The following is a 26,237-nucleotide window of genomic DNA, read 5'->3' as shown; positions in this document are numbered from 1 at the left end:
ACCGTCTGAGGCCCACATGGGTGGAAAAGGTGGTGATACACCTCGAGTCCAGATGAAGTGGTAGCTGGTGGTAGCCTGACCGTAGGTCCATCTTCGAAAACCACCTGGCCCCGTTCAGCTCCCCCAGGATGTCATCAATAGTGGGCGTCAGGTGTCGCTCTCTTTTGACCGTGGCGTTAGAGAGGCGCATGTCCACACAGATGCAGACTTGTCCTGGCTGCTTCGGCTTCCTGGCGATGACGATCGGGGATACCCACGGGGTTGGCCCACTGACCTTTTCGATGATGCCTTGTCTCTCCAGGGCCTCCAGCTCCTCCTCGACCTTCTGCCGCAGGTGGAAAGCAATTCGCCGGTGCCTCAGCGCCACGGGTTGGACCGACGGATCGATGTGTAAGGATACTTCCTTTCCTTTCAGGCACCCGATGCCGTTAAAGACTTCTCCAAACTCTTCCATGATGGTATCCAGTTCTTCCTCCAGGACTGCCATGGCAAACGAGATCAGTCTCAATTCTTCGGCCGATTGCCCGCTCAGCAGCATCCCGCTGCCCTTTTCCGTGACATAGACGGTGGTGTTGATGCTCCTCTCACCATGTTGTAGATCTGTTTTGAAGCACCCGATGAGGGGAATGGGCGTCTTCTGGCCGTATGCGAACACTCGAATCTTCGCCTCTCTCAGCGGGGGTTTGACCCGCAGTTGGTGGTAGACATTGGCGGCCATCAGCTCGATGGAGGCCCCAGTGTCGATTGTCGCCTTTACCTCTTGTTGTTGGACTAGGATGCGACATTTCGGAAGTCTGCGCTTCTTCTTCTGTGGTTGATGGATTGCAAACACATAATGGACTGGGTACTCTTCGGTGTCGTCGTCCATGTCTTCACTGTCTGCTTCTTCGCGTACCGCATGGGCCGCCTCCTTCTTGACTCTGGTGGACCAGCACACCGCCGCAAAGTGGTTCATCCACCCGCAGGCGCCGCACTTTTTCCCTCTGGCCGGGCAGTCTTGCATGCGGTGGGGTTGGCCGCCACAGTACCCACAGTCTTTCTTCTTTGCCTCCGGCTGCCGTTTCCCTCCGGCTTGCCTTCCTTATGGCCGCACTACGTTCACCGCTTCCGCCACTTGCACTTGCTCCGTCTTCACAGGGCGATGTAGGGCTGCCTCCATATGCGAGGCTCTCGCTTGCGATAGCTCCTTTGACCATCCGAGAGTGAGGATGTCCGCCAGGGGCTTTCCTTCTTCCTGGAGGACCGTGACACGAAGCTTAGACGAGTAACAACCCTGTATAATCTGCCCTCGGATCTCCTCCTGTTCGTCGCGGAACCCACACGTGCTGGCTAACTCCTTCAGCCTGCCATGGAACGCATCCAGGGCCTCGTCCGCCTCTTGTTTGGCCTGACGGAAGATGAACCTTTCATAGTCTCTGTTCGCCATGCGCTCGAAGTGGGCGTTGAGCGCGTTCAGCAGTGTGTGGTGCGTTTTCGGCGTGGCTTCCACGAGAGTTTTGTAGATGCGGTGGATGTCTTTGCCTCCTAGGTGGAGCAGCAGTGCTCTGCGCCTTTCCCTCGCGATGCCAGCCCCTTCGAAGTAGATTTGTAGGCGGTCTGTCCAATCCCTCCAGCGTGGGGCAAGGGTTGACGGGGCACCGTCAACGGCAAACGGCTCAATGGCGGGAATCGACGCCATCTTGGCACGTGCGCAGCATGCGGTGGAAGCTGGCTTCCTCTCCTCTGCGTCGACACCACTAGGCGTGCACCCCCTACGGGCGTTGCGCGTAGACTCCCCTCACGCTTCTGCACCAGACGGCAGGCGCGCCTACCTCCAGACGTCATCCGCGGGACCCCTCAGGCGCTTCTGTGTTGAGGCGACCACACCCGGCATAGGCCTGAACCGTAGGAGGGCGCGGTCGTCGTCAGGCACCTCGTGGGGCAGGTGCGGCACCACCTGGGCGAGACATACCCCTTCCCGGCTGTGGATTGGGGCACCAGGGCGCACACAGCGTCACCTCCGATGGCTGGGTGGGCCTCCAGGGCACTTGCAGTGTTCCTCACCAGGCCTCACAGCAGGCTCAGCCGGGTCACCAGGAGGGGGGCAGCATACACAGGCTCAGGACACATGGGTGGCCAAAATGCTCACTGTAGGGCATAAAACAGCACATCAGGGCTCAATAGACCCTTGTCGCCAGTGTGGAGTCTTCAAAGGCCTAACATGCATGGCTGCGTGTAGGCGCTAAATAAGACACGGGAGCCAATCTTAGTTGCAAACACACGCGGCTCCGACTCCCGCGCCGAGGCCACGCCTCTTTATTTAAAACGAGCTAGCGTCTGACGTCACGCGTCAGCGCTAGCGCACCTCGGCAGTGCGGAAGGCTAGAACGCCTCGCGCGCGCCGAATACTACACCCATCCATCTGCCTTATGAGGGTTGGGAAACTTTGATCCGAAAATGTGACACACAAACACCTGGTTTAGCTATTGCACTAGAACTCGGCCTTGGACCTGGATGGAGGTCAGAGACAGATCCCCACAACATGTGCATTGACCCCAGGACATTTCAGACGACCGCCGAATGTTTCTGCTCCTCGCACAGTTAACACTTGCTCAAGTTTGTCCGTCAAACGCTGTGCATCTGAATGCGAATCTGTTCAACTCCATATCACACCGCAGTGACCAGTTAGAGTACACCCGTGGGCACTGCGGGTCTGATACCCACGAAAGACAGCGATGGTGCCAAAGGGTAGACCGAGTTGTGCCGTTGGCCTGAGAGGTGGGGTTTCTGCATATATCACACAAGAATGTCGTAATAGAAAACATTTCTAATTTCAGACAATTGCTTCCACTCTGGTGAGTTCTCAGGTAAATGTTAAGGAGAGGCGGGTAAGAGGGCGGAGCTGGATTTGTTAGAACCATCTGTGATGGTTTATCGGGAATCCAACAGCTGGTTACTTATTATTCGGTATCAGCGGAGGCAGAAAGACGAAAGTTACCAAATCTAAGAAAAATGGGTATCACTTACTTCAACTTACTCTAACACATGGTAGACAGTTTATTTATCTGACCCTTGATTGGTGGAGGCAGGTGTGACGTTAGAAAAATGAGGCTGAAAACTGAAAGGATATGAGATTGACAGTTTAAGATGAATTAAACAACAGTATGGTTTTAGAGTGCATAATCTGTTATAATTTATTCTCCATCAACACAAATTTTGCATCTGTTGTGTCAGAATATGTACTATCAAGCGCTCTCGTGCCTTTGTGGATTATTTCTGTGCTGCAAAAATATTGAAAAAATAAATAAATATAAACACATAGGCCCGAGGGCAGGATACGGTTGGTGAACGGTGTCTCCTACATATTCTTTTTTTTCTGGACTCGGCCCTTTACCTAATCTCCCTTTGTTAGTCAGCATGTACTGTATGTTGGCTGCTGAACTCTCACACGCTGCCGATTTCTACAGCAAAATTACTGTTGCACAGATTACTTCCCACCACTTCGGCAACGCACCAAAACATACTTTAACGCAGTTTCCTTAACTTATATTGCACAACTGATCACCAAGCTAAAATTTACAACAAAAAGTATTAATAATCACATAAGTGAAACCTACTGCATTTGCCAATGCTTGTTTTGTATAGTCACACCCTAACCTTTTGGAATGATGCTGCTGGTTTAGAATGCACGGAGGCCTGCTAGCCAGACATCAGTGCCTGTGCCCCGACATTAAAGTGTGTAAGTTGAATTGGCTTATACATAATTGGCATAAGCGAACTTACTTGTAAGTCCCTAGTATATGCTTCCCGGGATACCCCGGGCCTATAGGTTAGAGGGTCACCCCGGGGATCGCAGCACTGGTTGTGCCATCGTTGGTGTGACAAAGGTAAAACATGGGTCGCAGTTTGCCACTGCCGACTGGAAGAGCAATTTTAACTGCTAACTCGGCTTTGCCGTTTAAGTAGGGTGACCAGATTCTCAAAACAAAACAAGCATTGAAAATGCAACAGGTCTCGCATTTACGCGAGGAAGCTATTGGCATTGTAAATGAATGCCTTTTATTTTATGTTTTAAAAACCAAAACATAAATAAAAGGCATTGTCATTTACAATGCCAATAGCTCAAACTCCCGTAAATGCGAGACCTATTGCATTGCAAATGCTTGTTTTTCTTTACTGATCCGACGTGATTGGGTGGAGGGAAGAAACCAGTTGTGGAAAGCAAAAGAGGGGTGGAATCTGAGAGAGCGGGTAAGCAACACAAAGGGCAGGCAGAAAGAAGCACCTCTGGGGTGTGCAGGGGGAAGCAGCCTGGAAGGCACAGGTGGCGGACGCAAACTGACAGAGCAACATGGGGAGCTGGAAGTGAACGAACAAGAGTGCAACGTGGAGAGTAAGGGCACATTATAGAGGCTTGAGGGGGAGGGGAGGAGACAGGCAGGACAGAGAGCTAGAGGGTTACGGGTGGACAGGGAGGGCGAAGGAACGGGGTGTGCAGGGGGAAGCAGCCTGGAAGGCACGGGTGGCAGACGCAAACTGACAGAGCAACATGGGGAGCTGGAAGTGAACGAACAAGAGTGCAACGTGGAGAGTAAGGGCACATTATAGAGGCTTGAGGGGGAGGGGAGGAGACAGGCAGGACAGAGAGCTAGAGGGGTCCGGGTGGACAGGGAGGGCGAAGGAACGGGGTGTGCAGGGGGAAGCAGCCTGGAAGGCACAGGTGGCGGACGCAAACTGACAGAGCAACATGGGGAGCTGGAAGTGAACGAACAAGAGTGCAACGTGGAGAGTAAGGGCACATTATAGAGGCTTGAGGGGGAGGGGAGGAGACAGGCAGGACAGAGAGCTAGAGGGTTACGGGTGGACAGGGAGGGCGAAGGAACGGGGTGTGCAGGGGGAAGCAGCCTGGAAGGCACGGGTGGCGGACGCAAACTGACAGAGCAACATGGGGAGCTGGAAGTGAACGAACAAGAGTGCAACATGGAGAGTAAGGGCACATTATAGAGGCTTGAGGGGAGGGGAGGAGACAGGCAGGACAGAGAGCTAGAGGGTTACGGGTGGACAGGGAGGGCGAAGGAACGGGGTGTGCAGGGGGAAGCAGCCTGGAAGGCACGGGTGGCGGACGCAAACTGACAGAGCAACATGGGGAGCTGGAAGTGAACGAACAAGAGTGCAACGTGGAGAGTAAGGGCACATTATAGAGGCTTGAGGGGGAGGGGAGGAGACAGGCAGGACAGAGAGCTAGAGGGTTACGGGTGGACAGGGAGGGCGAAGGAACGGGGTGTGCAGGGGGAAGCAGCCTGGAAGGCACGGGTGGCGGACACAAACTGACAGAGCAACATGGGGAGCTGGAAGTGAACGAACAAGAGTGCAACGTGGAGAGTAAGGGCACATTATAGAGGCTTGAGGGGGAGGGGAGGAGACAGGCAGGACAGAGAGCTAGAGGGTTACGGGTGGACAGGGAGGGCGAAGGAACGGGGTGTGCAGGGGGAAGCAGCCTGGAAGGCACAGGTGGCGGACGCAAACTGACAGAGCAACATGGGGAGCTGGAAGTGAACGAACAAGAGTGCAACGTGCAGAGTAAGGGCACATTATAGAGGCTTAAAGTGCAAATCTCCATTAAAGTGACCGCTTAAGTGGTGGAAAATATTTTGTTTATAATTCTAGGGAGCGAAATGTGCTGTGAGAAGTGGGAAAACGCAAAGCATGGGGAAAACACATGCACTCTCATGGAGGGCTTTTAGAAAAAGAAGAAAGTTCCCGAAAATCCGACACTTGCAGAATATTTAAATGAGTCGGAGAGATAACTAGGCTAGGAGCAAGGACAGGCTAACACAAATAAAAACCATCAAAGATGGGGCCAAAAATAAGAGTGTCAAACAAAAAGCTAGTGGACAGCAATGTGTTGCTATCGGCAAGGCGGGAGGGGGAGGGGAGGAGACAGGCAGGACAGAGAGCTAGAGGGTTACGGGCAGGCGGGTTTGGGTGGACAGGGAGGGCGAAGGAACAGGGCGGGCAGGGCTGGGGCAGGCAGGGATGAAGGCACAGCTGAAGGCAGGGCAGGGGACTATCAGGTCTATATGGACAGGCAGAGATGAAAGCACAGAACTGGGTGAAGGCAGAGGCAGGATGGCGAGGCACGCGCGGCCAGCAGGGCTGGGGCCAAGCAGGTCGACTTAGACAGGCGGGACTGTTTGGACGGACAGGGATGTAGGCGCGGCCGTGCCCGGCGATGAAGGACTGGCTCTGAAATGGTTTTGCAGTGAGGGGTCTCTGCGGGTTAATGAGCTGACATCATGATTAAAGCTGACCATTTGTAATGTGTCTGGACCCCTGTGCACAGCCCGGAAAAGGTTAATGTGCTAAAGACGACCGCCCCTGACCCCCACCCCTGCACCTGCCCTCTCACGGGAGAGGGGAGAGCGAGGGAAGAGGGTGGAGAGGGAGAGACCGAGGGTGGAGAGGGAGAGGGCGAGGGGAGAATGAAGGGGCGAGAAATGACTGGGAAGAAGCGACGAGCAGAAGGAAGGGGAAGGAAAGGTTCGACAGAAAGGGAGCGAAGCGGCGACGGCAGAAGAGTGCAGGAGGGCAAAGCGTGGTGGAGCGGGGAAGGAAAGAAAATGACAAAACGAAAACAGAGGCGGATGGGAGGGGAGACGCCGGTGAGGCAGAGACCACAACGGAGAGTAAGATCGAGACAGGGAGAGTAAGAGGCAGAAGGTGTACAGACAGGGAGAGTAAAGAGATCGGATGACAGAAAGAATGGTAAAGAAAGAGGGGGCGAGAGGCTGTTAGACGGAGGGGTGCGTAAGGACGGCGTGAGGGGGCAGAGGTTGATAAAATCACGATCCTCCGTCATTAAACTGGACACCATAATTAAAACCGAGATTAGTGCGTGGAGAGTCATGAAACTGTAGATAAAATCGGAACTGACTAATGATGAAACCAAACAAAGTTACGAGCTGTTCTTACAGAATCATGAATTGCAGAGCTCAAGAGGTTGCCTTGGTATCGGTCTGGCCTCGACTGTATAGAACCTCCCTGGTGCGATGTTAATTGTTTACTCGAAGATCGTTCACGCTGTAAGAAATCCCTGAATGTGGCCTTAATCAAGCACACAGTCGTGTATAGGAAGCATATGCAACAACCAAACAAGCATTGGCCACGAGGCCTCGAAAGTGAAGCAGACGCGGCTGCGATACATACACAAGCTTTGGCAATGACGCGGCCGCGAAAGTGAAAGTGATCGAGATTACGATCGCGTGCTACGGAGGAAAGACACATGGCGTTGTGCGCGTGCACGTTCACGTGCACTGAAGCTTTAGGCCACGGCAGCACTTTGAAAAGCCTGTATACAAAATGTCTCGGCCAGATCAGCGCAAGCGCTGGATCAGGCGAGACCTAAAAACGGGTCACGCCCTAGACATTGAAGTAGGACTACAGTTTGCAGCAACCTTCAACATAAAAGTAGGACTATTTGACACCTGTCATTGACATAGAAAAAGGACAACAATGACAGCCTCCTCCACAAACACATATGAAGAATAACAGACAAAAATCAGATGTCTTATTGGCTGTAAACTTCTTTCCATTCTAACAGACTTTGCCTCAACATTTGCTGTAGTTGGTGACCACCCTTGCCTTGAAACTCCTACTAAATAAAGCAACATACATACGCAGTAGTCATCAAAATCAGGTACTGCTGTTTGTAGAATATTCCTCCGTACGTCCTAGTCTGCTTCACATGCCATGCTACCTCGGTTTGGGCCCAGCCATATGCAAATCAGTGTGTCACTGGAACCAAGCTATAGCTGGTGTTTGAGCTCTAACTAGGGCAAAACCAGTACTGGCTTGCTTATGTTCTGGTTCAGGCAGAACATCGCCTGGCAGGCCGGCTGGACTGATCCCATTGGAGCAGCGTCAAGACTCCCATCCATCACTTTTTGCGTACTTTTTTTTACCATGAAATCCCTTTTATTCTTGCATATGAAGGAAGGCCGGAGGAGGTTCGACTGTCACAAATGCAAATAGACATCCCAGGTCTTCCTGAGTTTGAAAACGACTGCCTGATCTTTATATAGGCACCAGATCTCCCTCGAAATGGGTCCAGTTTTCCTACGTGTCTGTGGAATCAACATAGTTTTCTGTTGGGCGTCTACCTTGTAGTGATGCACAGAAGTGTGCTGGTTGTGCCATAGTGGGTGTGACGAAGGTAAAACATGGGTCGCAGTTTGCCACTGCCGACTGGAAGAGCAGTTTTAACTGCTAACTCGTCGGCTTTGCCGTTTAAGTAGGGTGACCAGATTCTCAAAACAAAAAAAACGGGACCCACCCTAGACATTGAAGTAGGACTACAGTTTCTGAGGTTTCTTTAGTCTCATGACCAGCCAACTCACAGTGCATGGCATATAAACAACTACCAGTAGAGTGATAACGTAGAAATAATATACCGATGTAGAAACCTTGAGTGATTGAACTTAAACAAAATAAAAACATACATTTAAGGACACATTAACATGCTGTACATATTTAAACTTCTGAGTCAATGGGAGATGTGGCATCTGATGGTAAAGAGATGTCGACTTTGGGTTCATCATTTTCAAGACTTAGGTGAGTTTATAGAGAATGCTTGAAAAGCAGATGGGAAAAACTGGCTCAGAGCTGTGTGGTATATTTTCTGTTCTCGGTTTCAAAGTACCATGAAGGTGCAGAAACTTCAGGACGTATAAAGTCCCTTAAGAACGTTTTGGATGAGGGACCAACCCCCACCACCAAGCAAGCCCCATCACACCTTAAGAGTCCATCCTTTTTTTTAACAGTTTCTTTTTGCTCCAGTGGAACCCCTATAAATTCATCCTCCCTCACCTCTACATCAGTCAGTGTCTGATGAACTGACAACCCTCAGTCACTCACAAATCCAGGCCCTCTATCACACTTACCTCCTGCTCATCAATCACTCACACACACCTCCAACTTGTGCCCATGACATTTGAAACACATGGCCAGTATTTTTGGGGCAGGGGTGGAAATAAAGAGAAAATGTCCCAAAGGCATTTGAATAGTCAAATTGCGAGTCTCGTGTGGCTGCTGAAGAATCCAATCCATCGCTGCTCTGATGCGGAGGCTGGGTCCTGACTTGCTGGTGCTGTTAGGGCTTGTGTGGCATTTCACATTGGACTAGGTTGCTAGGTGATGTCTTAGAATCTCTTCTATGTCATGGAAGGTTGTATGTGGGGGAGTTCTGTAAGTGAGCAGTTGCAGGAAAGCCTCATTGACTGTTGGATGGGATCTTCTTCTGTGGAATAAACTTCTACTTGTCTTCATCTACAATTTGATCCTGGTCTTATTACATGGGATCTTACACTGGCGTAGTCGGCAGGATGTGTTTGACCATTTGCCTGATCTTTCTACTGAGGAGGCGGGTAGGTTAAATGACTATGAAATTTGCATTAAGAAATTAGATAAGCATTACCTGCCCAAAATCAGCACGATTCTGGAAAGATATCAGTTCGCAAAGAGGATGCAATCTACTGACGAGACTATTGAAGATTACATAACGCAGCTAAGAAAATTAGCTTCCTCGTGCAGATTTGAAAATTTAACTGATGAACGTATTAGGGATCAGTTCATGTTCGGTTGTTCCATTGAGAAAATTAGGGAGGAATTATGGCTAAGGGATGAGCCAAGCCTGGATGAAGTATTAACAGTTGCCAAACGCATCGAACATTCTTTGAAATGTGTTGCAGTAATTAAAAAGGATTCAGAGAAAGGGACTAAGCTTGAAGTAGTAAAAGTTAAATCTGATAGTAGTGGTCTAGTTGATACAAGCAAATCTGGGAAAGCCTGGGCAGACAGGAAATGCTATAGATGTGGTAAGGCAGACCATCTTGCTAATGACAAGAAATGTCCAGCTCTCAATCAAACATGTTCAAAGTGCAAGCTGAAGGGGCATTTTACAGCCTTTTGCAAAACGAAACAAAAACCCAAGGTGAAAGAAATTGATATATATCATAGGGAATTTGAGGCATGCAATTCTGAGGAGAATGTTTGTGGGCAGATTGTGGTTCAAGTGGAAGTCAAGTGTAATAACAAAAGCTGTCCTTATGATAATATCTTGGTTGAAGGAGAGTCTACTAAGGTGTTATTTGACTCTGGTGCTAAAATAACCATTGTATCAAGTGATTTCTACAACCATAAGCTGAAGGGGAAGATTACGTTGATGAAACCTGACATAATTCCTTTAGCGTATGGTGGAGAACCTATTAAGCTGCATGGGTATTTTCTAGGGTTGATAGAATACAAAGATAGATTGATATCTGGGAAAATCTATGTTTCTAAACGTGGTGATAGCTTAATTAGCTGGATTCATCAGGGTGACCTAGGAGTGTATCTTGATCCCAATGCAAATCCCTCTATACAGTTAAGAGATAGAGTTCAATCTGTAGATAAGGGGGTGGATAACAAGTATGTTCATGATTTAAAACTAGAGTTCCCGAACGTGTTCAAGGAAACTCTAGGCTGTTTGAAAGGATATCAACTTAAAATTCGACTAAAAAGTGATGCAGTACCTGTATGTTGTAAAGTAAGAAATGTACCATTTTCTGTTAGAGATGACATGAAGAAAGAAATAGAGAAATTGAGTAGTGCTGGGATCATTGAGGAGATTGAGGGATCGGAATGGTTGGCTCCAGTCGTTGCAGCACGCAAGCCTAACGGTAGTTTGCGTTTATGCATAGACTTGAGGCAGCTTAATAAGTCTGTGGTAGTGGACAGATATCCATTGCCGAACATTTCTGAGTTGTTGACGCTTCTTGATGGTGCGCAGGTATTTAGCACGATAGATCTCACTTCTGCATACCATCAAATAGAACTAGAAGAGTCATCCCGAGATTATACTTCCTTCATCACACCCTTTGGTACATTTAGGTTCAAAAGAATGCCGTTTGGTTTGGTATCGGCTTCTTCGGTGTTCCAACGGGTAATGGAGAAAGTGTTAAATGGTCTTCCAGGGGTATGTGTATACCAGGACGATATTTTAGTGTTTGCTAAAGATGATGCAGAGCATGATATTAGACTAAAATTGGTTTTGAAGAGTTTGTGCAAACATAACTTAACGGTCAAGGGAGAAAAGTGTAAGTTTAAATCTAACACCATCAATTATCTTGGTCACAGTATTTCAGGGGAGGGAGTAAAACCTAAGCCTGAGTTAGTTGATACCATAATGAAAATGTGTTCTCCAACTGATAAAACGGAATTAATGAAATTTTTAGGGATGATAGAATATTATGCAAAATTTGTGGTGGGTTTTGCAGTAGCAACAGTAAACATGAGACAACTGTTGCGTAAAGGTGAGGAGTTTGTTTGGTCAGATCGGTGTGAAGAAGAATTTGTGGCCATCAAGAGGAAGCTCAGTCAGGCTCCCTCGTTAAGAAGTTTTAATCCAACGAGTAGATCAATCCTTGTAACTGATGCTAGCGAGAAGGGGCTTGGAGCTGTATTAAAACAAAGTGGTCCTGATGGTATAAGAACTATTATGTTCTTGTCCAGAAGTCTCAGGGATCCAGAGATGAGATATTCTGTGGTGGAAAGGGAGGCTTTAGCTGTTTTTTGGGCAATAAGGAAACTGAAGAAATTCTTGTGGGGTTTGGAGTTTGAGGTTCAGACAGATCATAAACCTTTAATTGAGATTTTTAGCAAGAAAGGATTGGATTTAGTTTCTGGAAGAATAACCAAATGGATAATTGGTTTGCAGGAGTATAACTTTGGCATAAAATATATCCCTGGAGTTGAAAATAGCGTTGCTGATGTTCTGTCACGTTTGGTACCTGGTGGTGGTGAACAAGAAGAAAGTTTGCATGATGATGAGGAGGATGAAATTGTTTGTATGGTGGACCATGACATCATTTCTGAGGAGAGGTGGTTGAAGGAATTGGAGAGTGATGCAACCCTGGTTGAGGTGATGTCTTTATTTAAAAAAGGTTGGAATTCCAGTAAAGATGGATCAGAAGGTACTAAGGTGTTTTGGGCTGTTCGCAATGAATTGTCTGTTGATAATAAGTTGTTGTTTCGTGGGACCAGATTGATTCCTCCTACCAGTCTCAGGAAGGAGATGATTGATTTAGTACATATGGCTCACTCAGGTTTGTCTAAGAGTAAAGGAAGACTTCGCATGTCGTATTGGTGGCCAGGAATGGACAAGATGATTGAAAGAGTTATAAGGGACTGTGTCCCTTGTGCCATCAGTGACAAGAATAAGATTACTCATATACAACCTATGGTTTTGAGGAAACGTCCTAGTGGTCCATGGGAAGAGATTGCTGTGGACATTGTTGGGCCTATACAAGGTAAGGGCTCTCAAGTGTTCATACTGGTGATTATTGATATGTTCTCGAGATGGCCTGAGGTTTTTTTTCTGTCAACCATAAACACTGGCAATGTGATTGAATGTTTTAAGAATTTATTTGCTAGGGAAGGGTTGCCATCGTCAATTTTGTCTGATAATGGTGTTCAACTGGTTTCCAGGGAAATGGAGCAATGCTTATCGTCTAGAGGGATTCGCCACAAAACTTCTGCTCTTTATCATCCTGAAGCCAATGGAATGGTGGAAAGATTCAACAAAGTAATTAAAGAAACCATCAATTTGGCTAAAGGGGTGGGGATTGATTGGAAAAAAGAGGTTGTTAGCAAGGTTGAGGAGTACAGATTGACTCCACATGCTACCACTGGTAAAACTCCTTTCCTGTTGTTTAGGGGTAGAGTCCCTAATACCTGTGTTGAACCGTATTGGGTTAACAAGTATGGTTTATCAAAAGGGAAGGAGGGCGTGTGTGATAGTGGGCAGATGGCAAAAGTTGAAGAGGAAAAAGCTAAAATGAGAAAAGCGTATTTTGATGCCAAACATGCTGTTAGGAAAACTAAGGTGAATGTAGGTGATTGGGTCAGAATTAAACGTCCTGGTGTGTTGGGTAGTTCTTCGTGTAAATTCATGGAACCAATCAAGGTAATCAAAATTTTTTCAAATGCTATTCAAACGCAGGACCATCGGATTTGGAATTTAAGTAGAGTTTTTGGGTGCAGTGGGGTGTCTGAACAGAGAAAGAGTGAGGTGTCCTCTAAAGGTGGTTTTTCTCTTCATCAACCTAAAGGGGAAGAGGGAGAGGATTTAAATTGCCCTAGGACATCTTCCAGAGTGGGGAAAAGACCTAGTTATCTGAGTGATTTTATTAACGTTATTGTTTAAATTTCATGTGTATAGAAACTATGTTAATAGTAAATTAAATGAATGTTTCTTTCAAGGGAGGGAGATGTGTGGCATTTCACATTGGACTAGGTTGCTAGGTGATGTCTTAGAATCTCTTCTATGTCATGGAAGGTTGTATGTGGGGGAGTTCTGTAAGTGAGCAGTTGCAGGAAAGCCTCATTGACTGTTGGATGGGATCTTCTTCTGTGGAATAAACTTCTACTTGTCTTCATCTACAATTTGATCCTGGTCTTATTACATGGGATCTTACAGCTGGGTAGGGCCATCCAGGAATGGATGGTTCCACTCCCCTTTCACTTTTGGAAGCAGCTTGATTCGGATGCAGTTCACATCTCTGTAATAGTTCAGAGCAGGGTCAGGCATTTGGCTGGCTGGATCTTGCCCCGGTGACCGCTGACTCCTGGTCACTGGTGGTTCCAAGGCGCTCTTATGTTCCGATGGCTGGCTCAATGACATTGCTGCGTTGTAGAAAGAAAGGGAGATCTAGAGAGGAAATGTTTCTCTTTAAAGGATTTGCCTTTCTTCTACAACAATCACTTATTTCATGTAACACCGTGACATGTTCAGCATTGGAAAGTGAGTATGCGCACATCTATTTTACACCAGTGCGCTTACTTGACACAGAAACTAGAGAAAAACCAGGACGTTTATTTAAATAACACAGGCACTAGCCAAAAAATGGGACATTTCTTCAACTTGGAGAAAAGTGTCGGGACACCGGGACACTTCTCCAAAAACTGGGACCAACTGGGGAAATCCGGGACGTCTGGTCACCCTACATTTAAGAGTATGGCAAAGCCCAAACCTCCCTCTGTAAAATGCGTAATCCACCCCTATGGCCAGCCCTAGGGAGCTCTAAGGCAGGGTGAAACATATTTCAGGAGCAGAACATGTATTTTTACCATACCGTAAAAACGCAAAACTGTCGTTTTTACTGTGGAAGGACATGGTTGCCCCATTGGCGGGTATGGAGTGTCACATTGACCCCTCCTGTGCGAAGTCCTGAACAGTGGACCAAAGTTGACCTAGAAGATATCAAATACTAAATTAATGTAACTAGTAGTGGTGTGAGACTTTGGGGAACGTAGTGGTGTAAAACTTTTACAAAGTTGCCACTTTGTTCCCCAAAGTCTCCAGTGCCCGTTCACAGTTCAGCCCTACTGGGGAGACGTGGAAACAACTCCCAGGAAAGGACACAATAGAAGCCTGTGTGGGGGAGAGGAGTTACTTCTCCCTGGCAGGAAGCCACACGGCTATTGGCCCAAAAGGTGAGTTTTGAAGGCGAAGCTGCCTTTGAAGGGCAAATGGGAAACACTTGGGAGAGAGGCTGCTATATTGTCTAGACAGACAGGTCTGCACTGAGGACAGAGAGAGGAAGCCAGTTGTGAACAGTTTTTTCGAGGGGATGTAGCCCCCTTGGTTACCTCACCTCTGGGTTAGACTAGGGGCCCCTACGCGCCATGAGAGGGGTTCCGCCATATTAGAAGTGGGCAGAATGGAGAGGACCTAAGGAGGACTGCTGGACTGCACCAAGGACCATGCAAAAGGAGGCTGCACCGATGTGGACTGCACCAATGTGGACTGAACTTGGTGTTTAGCAAAGAAAAGACTGTGCTTGTTGCGTCCTGCACAGGGAGAAGTGGACTCTGGAGTCCAGCCGAATCAAGAGACTCCAAGGGTCAGATGGCTGACTTCTTGTTCGCAGCACAGGGCCACAACAGCTGAAGAGTCCTACTGGGACCAGTTGGTAGCTCAGATCTTTGCGTCACCGTCACTTGCCGCCGTGCTGTACCAAAGAGCAGGACCCATGCTCAAATTTGCACCTGAGTCTGCTGGACCCGCAGAGTTGTCGGAGTATTCCTTGTTCGCCCAGAAGGCAAATTAACATCCAAAGAAGGATTCCTCTGCACAGATTAGAAAGGGAGGAAAGCCATTATCAGGTCAAATCCATCCAGAGACCTCTAATAGGCAGACGCAGGACCTCACGGCGAATAGGGATTGAGATACTGCCTGAGGAGTAGGGGCCTGGCAGCAAGTTTAATAACAGCCCCAGAACCAGTCAACAATACAGTCATCACCGTAACTACCTCTAAATATCTAAATAGTGGCAAAAGTAGAAAGCTGGCTACCTCTTCTCAAGCCCCGGTTACAGCCCCAGTTACCACACCTATACCCACCTCAGTCTCAATAAAGACAAGGAAAGTGGGCTCAAAGGTTAAGATAACTCCCTCTCTCTGGTCATATTTCAGAGTAAAGCAAACACTCCCAAGTGAAACAATAGTAACAGAAAGAGTAGCAGGTAAAAAAGAAGGTAAACCAGTAATGACTGAGACTAGCCCCGTGATTGACTCTTCGATAGAGCCTAGCCTTGTGAAAGATTTTCCGACAAGTAAGAATAGATTTGAGGTCCTCGAGGTGATCGAAACCACATGGGGGGATCCCATATTGGAGACCATGGAGAAAAGTGGTAAATTCAATTCAAAAGGCGAAAGTAATGCTGATCGAACAAGGGGCACAGATAGTTTGATCGAAACAATGATCACAGAAATGAGAGAGAACTTTGCGACCTCAGAAAAAAATCAACAACGGACACAGGGAGCCTGTGAAGCAATGGAAACCAAAATCAACTCTATAGTGGAACGTATCACTGTAGTAGAATCCACAGTAGAGGAAATGGGCAAAAACGTAGAATTGAACAGGGTGGAAATACAGGCCCTGAAAGAAAGCAAAAAAGGAACCCGGGGGTAAAATTGAGTCAACGGAAAATCAGGCTAGACGGAACAATCTAAGAGTCCTAAATGTTCCGGAGGGACAAGAGGGCAACGATATTAAAGGGTTTATGGTAACACCACTAAAGGAGTTTTTTCCATAGATCGAAACAAATGAGCTGGTTGAGGACATACAGCGGGTACATAGGGACCCGTTTGGAAAAGGTAAACCTAGGAAAAATCTGAGGAAGATTTTGATTCACTTCAGAACATACACCCCGAAAGAGAGAATATTGAGTGTGGGAATATGAGCTAGATCTTACACAAAAAATGATTGGGCTTTCAAAATAAGATCAGATATCTCCAAGGCAACTCTGGATAGACAGTGGGAGCTAGGGTAATTCATGCAGGAGTTAAGATCCTTGGGTGCAACAGTACAGATGAAATTCCCAGCATCCCTGATAATAATGTGGGGCAACCAAATGCATAACTTGAAAGACCCTAAGGAAGTGGAGTCCTTAATAATTAGACTCAAAGCCCAGAAAGTATAAAGAATACCCTGGAGAGCCCAGGGGCTCAAATAGGCGAGATATATCGCCAAATAGACAGAGGGAGGTTTCTCCATAGAAGGGTGAGGGTTAGGGGGCGGGAAGGGGGAAGGGATCACAGCAATAGGAATAAATTCACAGTAGGTGTGGGAGCATATGGGGAAAAAATAAAAAAAAATGGTCCGACTTGTGCAAGAACAGATGATATAAGAAAAACGAACAACATAGTAGGTCATGGGGGTTAACATCCTACCATGGAATGTAAATGGTTTGAAGGTCAGAGGCAGAAGGTATAACATTTTCGAGTATCTAAAAAATATAAAGAGCAATATAATAATTCTACAAGAAACACACCTCCTAAAGAAAGAATGGGTAGAAATTTTAAAGAAGCGAAAGTGGGTGGATGCATATTCATGCACAGATCAGGCTTGCTGTGTCAAGGGAGTGAGCATTCTTTTTAAAAGATCAGCGATTGCAACAATAGAATCGTCTTATAGCGACCCGAAAGGAAGATGGTCCGAAGCAAAAGTTCGCCTGAGCAGGGTTGTGTGATTGCTGGATATTATGGTCCGAATTTGGACAACCCAACAGCAATGCAGGAGCTATATACATATCTTCTGGATATCCCATCGCAAATTATAATTGGAGGGTATTTTAACTTGGTTATAGATCCCAGGAAAGACAGGCTGCCAATTAGGAATACCATAACCCTGCCAAGAATGAGAAGCTGCTTAAAAATGTATTTAGAAGATTTAGGCTTGAGTGACATCTGGCGAGATAGCGGCATAAAATCTCACAAATTTAATATTAAGAATAAAAAATTGTGTCACTCTTCCAGAATTGAATATTTCCTAGTAGATAAGACTCTATGCAATAAAGTAAAGAGGGTTGAACATCTCCCAGCGTATCTATCAGACCACTCAGCAGTACAGATGGAGGTGTGTCTGCAAAAGATGCAAGATACTCCTAGATGGACGCTAGATAGAACGCTGCTCCTTGACCCAGAGATAGTAGAGAAATTGAAGGTGGAATCAAAGTCTTTTTTTTACAATAAAAACAAATGAGACATCAAGGCAGATGCAGTGGGATGTATACAAGGCCATAATAAGAGGGATTTTAACAAGTACAGGAGCTTACAGACACAAGAAGTTTAAGAACAAGATAAACGAGATAGAAAGGGGTATTATGATATTAGGTAGGAGGATAGATGAGGAGAGTAATGCACATAATGCTGAAAAACTAGAAGAGGAGCGGAACAAGCTAAGGGATGAGCTTAATGACATTCTTGAAACTAAAATCAAAAATAAACGGGAGACGAGTAAACTTGCTCACTATCACTATGGTGAGGGCTGCAGCAAAATCTGGGCCTGGAAAACTAAGACAGAACAAAATCGCAACAAGATTTTTGGAATACAGGAGGAAAATCAAATGGCAGTGAGTACAGATGAAGTAGAGATTAGGAAGGCATTCAATAGCTTTTACGAGAACTTATATACTGAGGACACAAGGGCCAAAGAACAGCAGATAGACGATTTTCTCAAGAGCTGGATAAAACAAGAGCTAACAGAAAATTGCAGGGCCTTAATGCCAAAGTAACAGAAGGAGAAGTAATGGGGATAGTAAAAGAATTAAAAAATGCAAAAGCAGCAGGGCCTGACGCGCTGCCAAATGAGCTTTATAAATCTTTAAAAGAAGAGCTAGCCCCTCAGCTGACGGAATTATTCAATGAGTTACTTGTAGACGGGCAGGAATTGCCGAAATCATGGAAGAAGTGACAATATGCATTTAATTGAAACCAGGGAAGGGCCCAAAAAGGTGTGAGTCTTATAGGCCACTGTCTTTATTAAACAGCGACTATAAGATATACACCCAAATACTCGCAAAGAGATTGGGCCAGGTAGCCGTAGCCTTAATATATGAGGATCAAAAAGGTTTTATAAGGGGCAGACACATACATGAATTAACACACAAATTGGTGGGTGCAATAGATATAGCCAACAAGGAAAGATCCCCGCTATCTGTAATCACATTCGACGCTGCAAAAGCATTCGATAGGGTTAGTTGGGTCTATCTGCATAAAGTGCTAGAAAAATACAATCTGGGAAGCCGTTATATAGGGGCAGTATAGACTCTATACAGGAACCCCACAGCACGTGTATTAGTTAATGGTGCACTCACAAATAAAATAAATATCAAGAGGGGAACAAGACAGGGCTGCCCCCTCTCCCCATTATTGTTTGACTTGTACATAGAACCCCTAGCAAATGCATGGAGGCAAAATCAGATGATAACCCCCTTTAGGTATAAAACATGGACCAAGAAGGTCGCATTGTGCGCACACGACCGAATGATATTCACGGACGACCTGTAAGGTACATTGCCAAACACCATAGAGGTCCTCCAAGCATTTGGGAAATTGTCTGGATATCGGATAAACCAACAGAAGACCAAAGTCATGCAATGGAATATCCAGAGCAACATCCCAATAGTGAAACAGCAGATAAGATACCCAGGGAGTCAGGTAGTGGGGGAGATTGGGAAAATCGCCCAAGTAAATTTTAACAGAGTTCTAGCAGAATCTAAGAAGCTGTTGAATGCATGGAAAAGCTTACCATTCTCCTTTTTGGGCCGCTCCAACTTAATAAAGATGATGATACTCCCTAAGTTCACATATATTTAACACCATACCCCTAGAATTCAGGAGAGAGTGGTTCAACAAGATACAGGGAGATATCAGTAGTTTTATCTGGGCATCGAGAGGAGTATCAGGAGGAGGAAGGAGCACGGAGGGATTGCTAGTCCAGACATCTATCAGTACTACAGGGCCTTTCACTTTAAAAATATCAGAGTCCTATTTAAAGAACAACATCTATACCCAACCTATCTACAAGCCATTACAATGTCGGAAGGAAGCCATTTCCTATATATATTTGGTAAGCCAAAACTCTTCAAAAAAATTACATTAAAGATACTAGAGGCAGCTGCTAAACTATGGTACCAAGCCAGACGCATATGGAAAATCCCGTATTATAGCGACAATGCCCCAATCTGGGACTCACCAGGCACACCAGAGTGCTTAAGAGACACATCATGAACTCCACTGAGAATAGGGGGAGTAGAGAAATGGGGTCAGATAAAAACAGGAAAATCACTAGTCGGTGGGACAAATTGTCACAGATGACCAATGGGACAATCTCTAAATTTAAATTCTACCAGCTATCGAGCTGGATAAAGACTCTAGGGAAGGACGACACAGGAAATCTGGAAATAGAGACGAAAACCCAGTGGGGAGTGAAGAAGAAAGAAGTAGCACATTGGTACTGGTCTTTCATATCAGCATGAGAAGATGGTTGTGGCCTGCCCACAGAGATCTGGGGGAAGGACCTGCCTACGCTGGATACACAGAGTTTGTGGCAAGTATCAATGTCTACATGCTGGCATATAGTCAAATCTACTCCCCAAAAAGGAACCATTTATTCACATTACATAGAGTCTATTGGACACCGAGGAACCTGTCCAAGCTGTCGATGGGCGAGGCGATGAGGTGTCCCAAATGCGGTGAGGTGAGAGCGGACGATGTTCATATGTTCTGGAGGTGCCCAAAACTACAAACCTTCTGGGAAGAAGTGGGTAAGACCCTGTCAGAAGTACTACAACAGAACATAGAGGTAAGCCTGGGGCTAGTCATGTTTGGGGGAGGAATAAGAATCTTGATGGCAATAGGGAAGGACTCAGTTTAAGAAAAAAACAGGAAAGCTTACTATTCCTATCAGTATTATTAGCAAGACAGGAAATATGCATAAAATGGATATACCAAGTCCCGCCATCATTAGAAGAATGGGTGGGATCAGTCATTAGGACAAATAAACTTGAACGGGCAGGCATACGTAGCAAGAGGTTTGAATTTTGGGACATATGGGAAATGTATAGGGGCAGTCTGGTATGCTGAAATAGAGTGATGTGAAAACATGGTCCAATGATTAAGTAAAACAGCAATAAGAGGGACTTGGGAACTGCTGGTGCAGATATCACTCCCAAAGAAGGAAGTATGGGAAGAGGTGTGGAAGAGGGGCCCAAGAGGTAGATGGTGACACCCACACGCACTAAACCATTGGTTGGAGAGTGTATGTTGGGGAAAGGGCTCGGCCGACTCAGAAGGAGAACTGGGCCGCTTGACCGCGGAAAATCCTGATATTTCAAATATTTATTGCACAATGAGGACTAAAAAAAAAAAAAAAAAAAAAAGGATTCCGCTGTGACTGCGCTACAGGCCGACTGGTAGCCCAGTGGCGACTGGACTTCTGGAAGGACGGAGAGGACTTCAAGGGAAGTCGACTCCTATGGCCAGGACCGCCTCACCAAGATCGTGGATGGAGGAGTAGCCACAGAAAGACCCCCGAGGACCACATCGCATTCACAGCATCTTAAGCATCCTGTATCCCTTGCCATCAGGACCACTTCCATAGGAACCTATAGCAAGAGGAAAAGGTGCCTGGAACTGACTGAAAACTGCTTCTTCCTCCGAGGTAATGGTTTCTGAGGACTTGCTGGGCCCTCTGACTGGCTCCCTACCTATATTGGTTGCCTAAAGTAACTCAAAGTAACCGCACTGATACTTACCCAAGTTTTTCCTGAAAACGTTTCTGTCAAATTTGTGGAATTTGCCAGTGCTTCTCTGTGGTTAAGTAAAAAGTGCATATTTTCTGTACCTTGTAAATGCTACATCTCTGGAACCTTCAGGTGGATCTTTTTCATTTTGGTGTCTAAAAATACAGTCTATTTTTTGTTCACTGTGTTAGATTTCTTGAGTGTCTTGTGTATTTCTCCTTTAATTGTTTTAGTACTGTTTAAATCCATTACACTTGTCATGCCTCAAAAACTCTACTTGCCCACTCTATAGCAAGTCAGATTTTATTAGGGCTTGCTATTTGTAGGGCTTACTGGCCCTTTCTAGTGAGCTGACAAAGAGCAGGTATCCTGTTCACTCAGAAAGTGAAAGGTGCCTTTAGATCTTGTTTTTATCCTGTCACATTTGCTCTGTGTTCACAGACAGAAGTCAAATGTCAGCTGATGTCTTTCTCGTGGACTGCAAAGTTATAGAAGTTTGTAAAGTGAACTGTCTGACAATCATGCTGTACAAAGAGTGTAAAATGAAAGGCTGGTGGAGTTTTCTAACACAGCAGTTAAATAACTTGTAAATGAACGGTACAAACACTTCAGAATATATTTCAGTAGTTATGAAATCATTTTTTTTCTGTAAATCTGTGTGATCAAAAAAAGTATTTAATAGGATGAAAACAAATCAGAACTCTTTTCTTGGTGATGTGCAAATTGGTGATATGCAAATGATAAATATTTTTTCGGAAACCCAATTTTCATAGATTACTGTCTATATGCTATTTTCTTATCATTAACTACATGTTAGTTGGAAAGTTTGCACCTATTTCAATAGAAAATGTAAATGACAGTGCGGTATCACATCATGCTTTAATAATATATTAATTGCAAGTGAGCTTTTTACATGAACTGAGAAGCATTCATTCTCCCGCCCTGATGACAATGCTATTAGTGAACTACGAAGCAAGTCTGGGGGCAAGCGTACCCTAAATGTGGGCTAGACTCTTATTATACATGGAGAAAAAGTTTAGAGTATTAAATCAAAAAATATAGCTTTTTTGTACAGCCTCAGTGCTTAACGCGCATATTTGAAGATGCTCTCATATATGATAATGAAGAAAAAAGCAACTTTGAATAATAAAATATTTGCCTAGAATCACGCAATTTGAGATCAGTGTGAGGGTCAAGTACATTACAGTTATGTCCAATAGAGTATTCAAGTCACTGAACCTGCAGGTCTGGTAACAATTCTATGATTTTCCTAGGCCTGCTTGTTCCTTTGTGTAAGCCTGACTGCTCAGAGCCACAGCTACCCAGGGTTGAGCTAGTGGTTTGACAAACAAAACCTACTGGTCCTAAAAGGGTTTGTAAGTGTATTATATGGTGGGGTAGCATAACCACACCCTATATTGCACCCCGTTTCCTCTTACCTGAATTGGAGTGCCTGCATGTTTCGGGTGATGACATGCAATGTGGGCCAGATGTATGCCAAGGTCAGTGGAGCAAATGTTAAATTGTAGTCGGGCGAGAACAGAGGCATGCTTCAAGCTGCAGTTTGAATAGATTTAAAAATGAATATGAGTCCGTTCTGCAGTTTAACCCTGCCCTACGAAACATTTTACAGTGGCTGGATGGCACTTAAATGTATTGTCAGAATTCGGCATAATACAAGGTTCGTCCACAGTGTTTGGATGGACTTCGTCAAATGCTGCATGATAATCTGTAAGACATGTCCTTAATCTGTGTGTGTGGATAAATAAAGACATGATATTATTGAGGACCCTGATGTTGGCTGAAAACCTGTCTGATGGACAGGCAATGGGCTATTTTCCTGATTCCAAACTACTAATTCAGCTTGTGGGAGGCAGACACAGGTCTTTGGCTGTACATCCAACAGAGCTTGCATTCTATAATTGCCAGGTTGAATAGGGCCTCCTTTTTTGAACAACGTGTCAAAACCCTTTTTAGAGGGCTACTGTAATGCGTGGGCATTACTGGGACCAACTATTGAGGTTAAGGTTTTTACTCCTGATGTACCGGGGCCCGACCTACTATGGATACTGAGCAACTGGGCCAAGTACCCCTTCTGCACTTGACTGTCTGTGGTAGCTATGATCGAGGCGTCCAAGGCTCCCTCTGGGTGGAAGCGAATACAGGTTTGTGAACACTACTCATAACTCAAAGAGCTCACAGCAGCGTCCGCATCCAACCAAATACTTCTTTTTATATTAAAAAGAAGTATGTTTTTCTAACTCTATGCATTATATAACGACATACATAAACAATCACACATTCCTCTTGCGGTTGGGGGTTTAGTGTTCAACTGGCAAATCCATGTCCCATCCGCTCTTTGTAATGTGGTAAGGGTTATTCCCTCTTCACTGGTGGCCACATCCTGGGAATGCTCACTAGCAGGCCTTAACTCAAGAGTCCACTCCAAGCAGTGTCTTGTCACATGTAGCATTCTTGGCAGAGAGTTCCCTTGGGCCTATAACCAGTCTTACCCACTCCAGCAGTGGGGAAGTTTGCAGCATCTCAACGGGTGCCCTGCACGTGCAGACTCGCACTGCTCTGGTCCAAGTGGAATAGGCAGCTGCACACAGGAAGTGATGCAGCACAGGGATGTAGGAACCTATAGCCCAACACCCTTGACCGGTCACTCCACTCCGCACGGCCCCCGTGTGCCCAGATTCTGCTGCTGCTGCCTTCTTGGCCTCTCTTGCTGCCACCTCTCCTTAAGGCCCCTGCTCTCCAGGCTTGCCCAGGCTTGCCCAGGCTTGCCCTCGCTCTCCCGCTCCGTTTTCCCGCTCTTTCCACCCCCCCTTCCGCTCCCCGCCGCTGCTCTCCTGCGGCCCCGCCCCCTTCTCTTGGCACCCGCTCCCGCCTCCCAGCTGCTCCTCCCTCCCACTTGGCCATATATGGCGGGGACCGCGCGGCAGTGAGCAGTGACCCTTGACCCGGTCACTCCACTCCGCATGGCCCCCGTGTGCCCAGATTCTGCTGCTGCTGCCTTCTTGGCCTCTCTTGCTGCCGCCTCTCCTTAAGGCCCCTGCTCTCCAGGCTTGCCCAGGCTTGCCCTCGCTCTCCCGCTCTGTCTTCCCGCTCTTTCCACCCCCCTCTTCCGCTCCCCGCCGCTGCTCTCCTGCGGCCCCGCCCCCTTCTCTTGGCACCCGCTCCCCATTCGCGGCCCCGCCTCTCAGCTGCTCCTCCCTCCCACTTTGCCATATATGGCGGGGACCGCGCGTACGCGCAGCGGCCACGTGCAGCGGGCGCGCCGATTGCGCGGCGAGGGCGCGCCAAAGGCAAGCCAGTCTACCCCCGTCCACGCCTGGACCGCGCCCAGCGCCAGAGCCCCTGGACCCCGCCGGAGCCAGCCAACCCGTCAGAGATACGACGCCGCCACCCTCCACGCACTCAACACCGGCCGACAGCCAGCCTGCTACCAAGCCAACCCGAAACGCACCCACGGAGCATTCACCAGCCACGCCTGCAACTTCACCTGCACGCGATCCTGCACCGCACCCACCAAGCCAGGCTCCAGCAACGACCACCTCAAGTGCATCTTGCTGAACACCCGCTCCATCCACAGGCACGCCGTCGAACTCTGGAACCTTCTCGACACAACATCACCAGACGTCGCCTTCCTCACAGAAACATGGATGAACGCCTCCTCAGCTCCCGACATCGCCATAGCCATCCCGGATGGCTATAAGATCGCCCTTAAGGACCGCGTCAACCAAGCCGGAGGAGGCATCGCCATCGTCCACAGAAACACCATCCGAATCCCGACCAACTCCGACGACACCCTCACCGCCGCCGAACACCTTCACTTCCAGATACACACCGACCCCAAGACCACCCTCAGAGGCACCCTCCTCTACAGACCCCCGGGACCACGCACACAATTCAGCGAAGCCATCGCAGTCTTCGTCAGCCCGCACGCCCTTACCTCCTCAGACTACATCCTCCTAGGAGACCTCAACTTCCACCTGGAGAACAACAATGACAGCAACACCGCCACCCTGCTGGACAACCTCGCCAACCTCGGACTCAAGCAACTGGTGAACACCCCCACCCACATCGCCGGCCACACGCTTGACCCCATCTTCTCCTCCAGCAAGCACATCTCCTTCAGCCACTCCACCGGACTGCACTGGACAGACCACAGCTGCGTCCACTTCAACTTCAGGAGAACCACGACCCACAACCACCCTCAACAGGTTCCCCGCAGAAGCTGGAGCAAGATCACCGCCGACCAGCTCACCACCTCCTCTCAGCCAGAACCCCCCCACCAACACGACGGACCCCAACGAAGCAGCCCGCAACCTCACACAGTGGCTCACCAACTGCGCCGATGACCTCGCACCACTGAAGAACCCCCCCAGCAGACACGGCAACAAGAAAGCCTCCTGGTTCACCAACGACCTCAAAAACTCCAAGAAAACCTGCCGTACCCTCGAGAAAGCCTGGCGCCACGACCAGACTACAGAAAACATGACAGCCCTCAAGAACGCCACCCGCAAACACCACCAACTGATCCGCACCACCAAAAGGACCACATTCAAAGAACGACTGGACAACAACTCCCACAGCAGCAAGGAACTCTTCAGCATCGTCAAAGAGCTCTCCAGCCCCAGCGCCTGCAACAACGACATCACACCCTCGCAGGACCTCTGCGACTCACTCGCCTCGTTCTTTCACCGCAAGATTGCCAACATACACAACAGTTTCGGCGCACAGACCGCGCACCCTACCACCGATCCGGCGCCCCCCCACCACCCTCCGCACCTGGACGACGGTCAGCACCGAAGATACCACCCACACGATGAACACCATCCACTCCGGCTCCCCAACCGACCCCTGCCCACACCACATCTTCAACAAAGCCGACTCCATCATCGCACCCCAACTCCGGAACATCATCAACAGCTCCTTCCCGCCACCTTCCCAGAGAGCTGGAAACACGCCGAGCTCAGCGCCCTCCTGAAGAAACCCACCGCGGACCCCACGGACCTCAAGAACTTCCGCCCCATCTCGCTCCTCCCCTTTGCGGCCAAAGTCATCGAGAAGATCGTCAACAAACAACTCTCCGCCTTCCTCGAGACCAACGGATCCCTCGACCCC

Source organism: Triturus cristatus, chromosome 7 (genome assembly GCF_964204655.1).
Source record: "Triturus cristatus chromosome 7, aTriCri1.1, whole genome shotgun sequence".
In the NCBI taxonomy this organism is placed as follows: domain Eukaryota; kingdom Metazoa; phylum Chordata; class Amphibia; order Caudata; family Salamandridae; genus Triturus; species Triturus cristatus.
Note: the sequence above shows the minus strand (reverse complement) of the source record.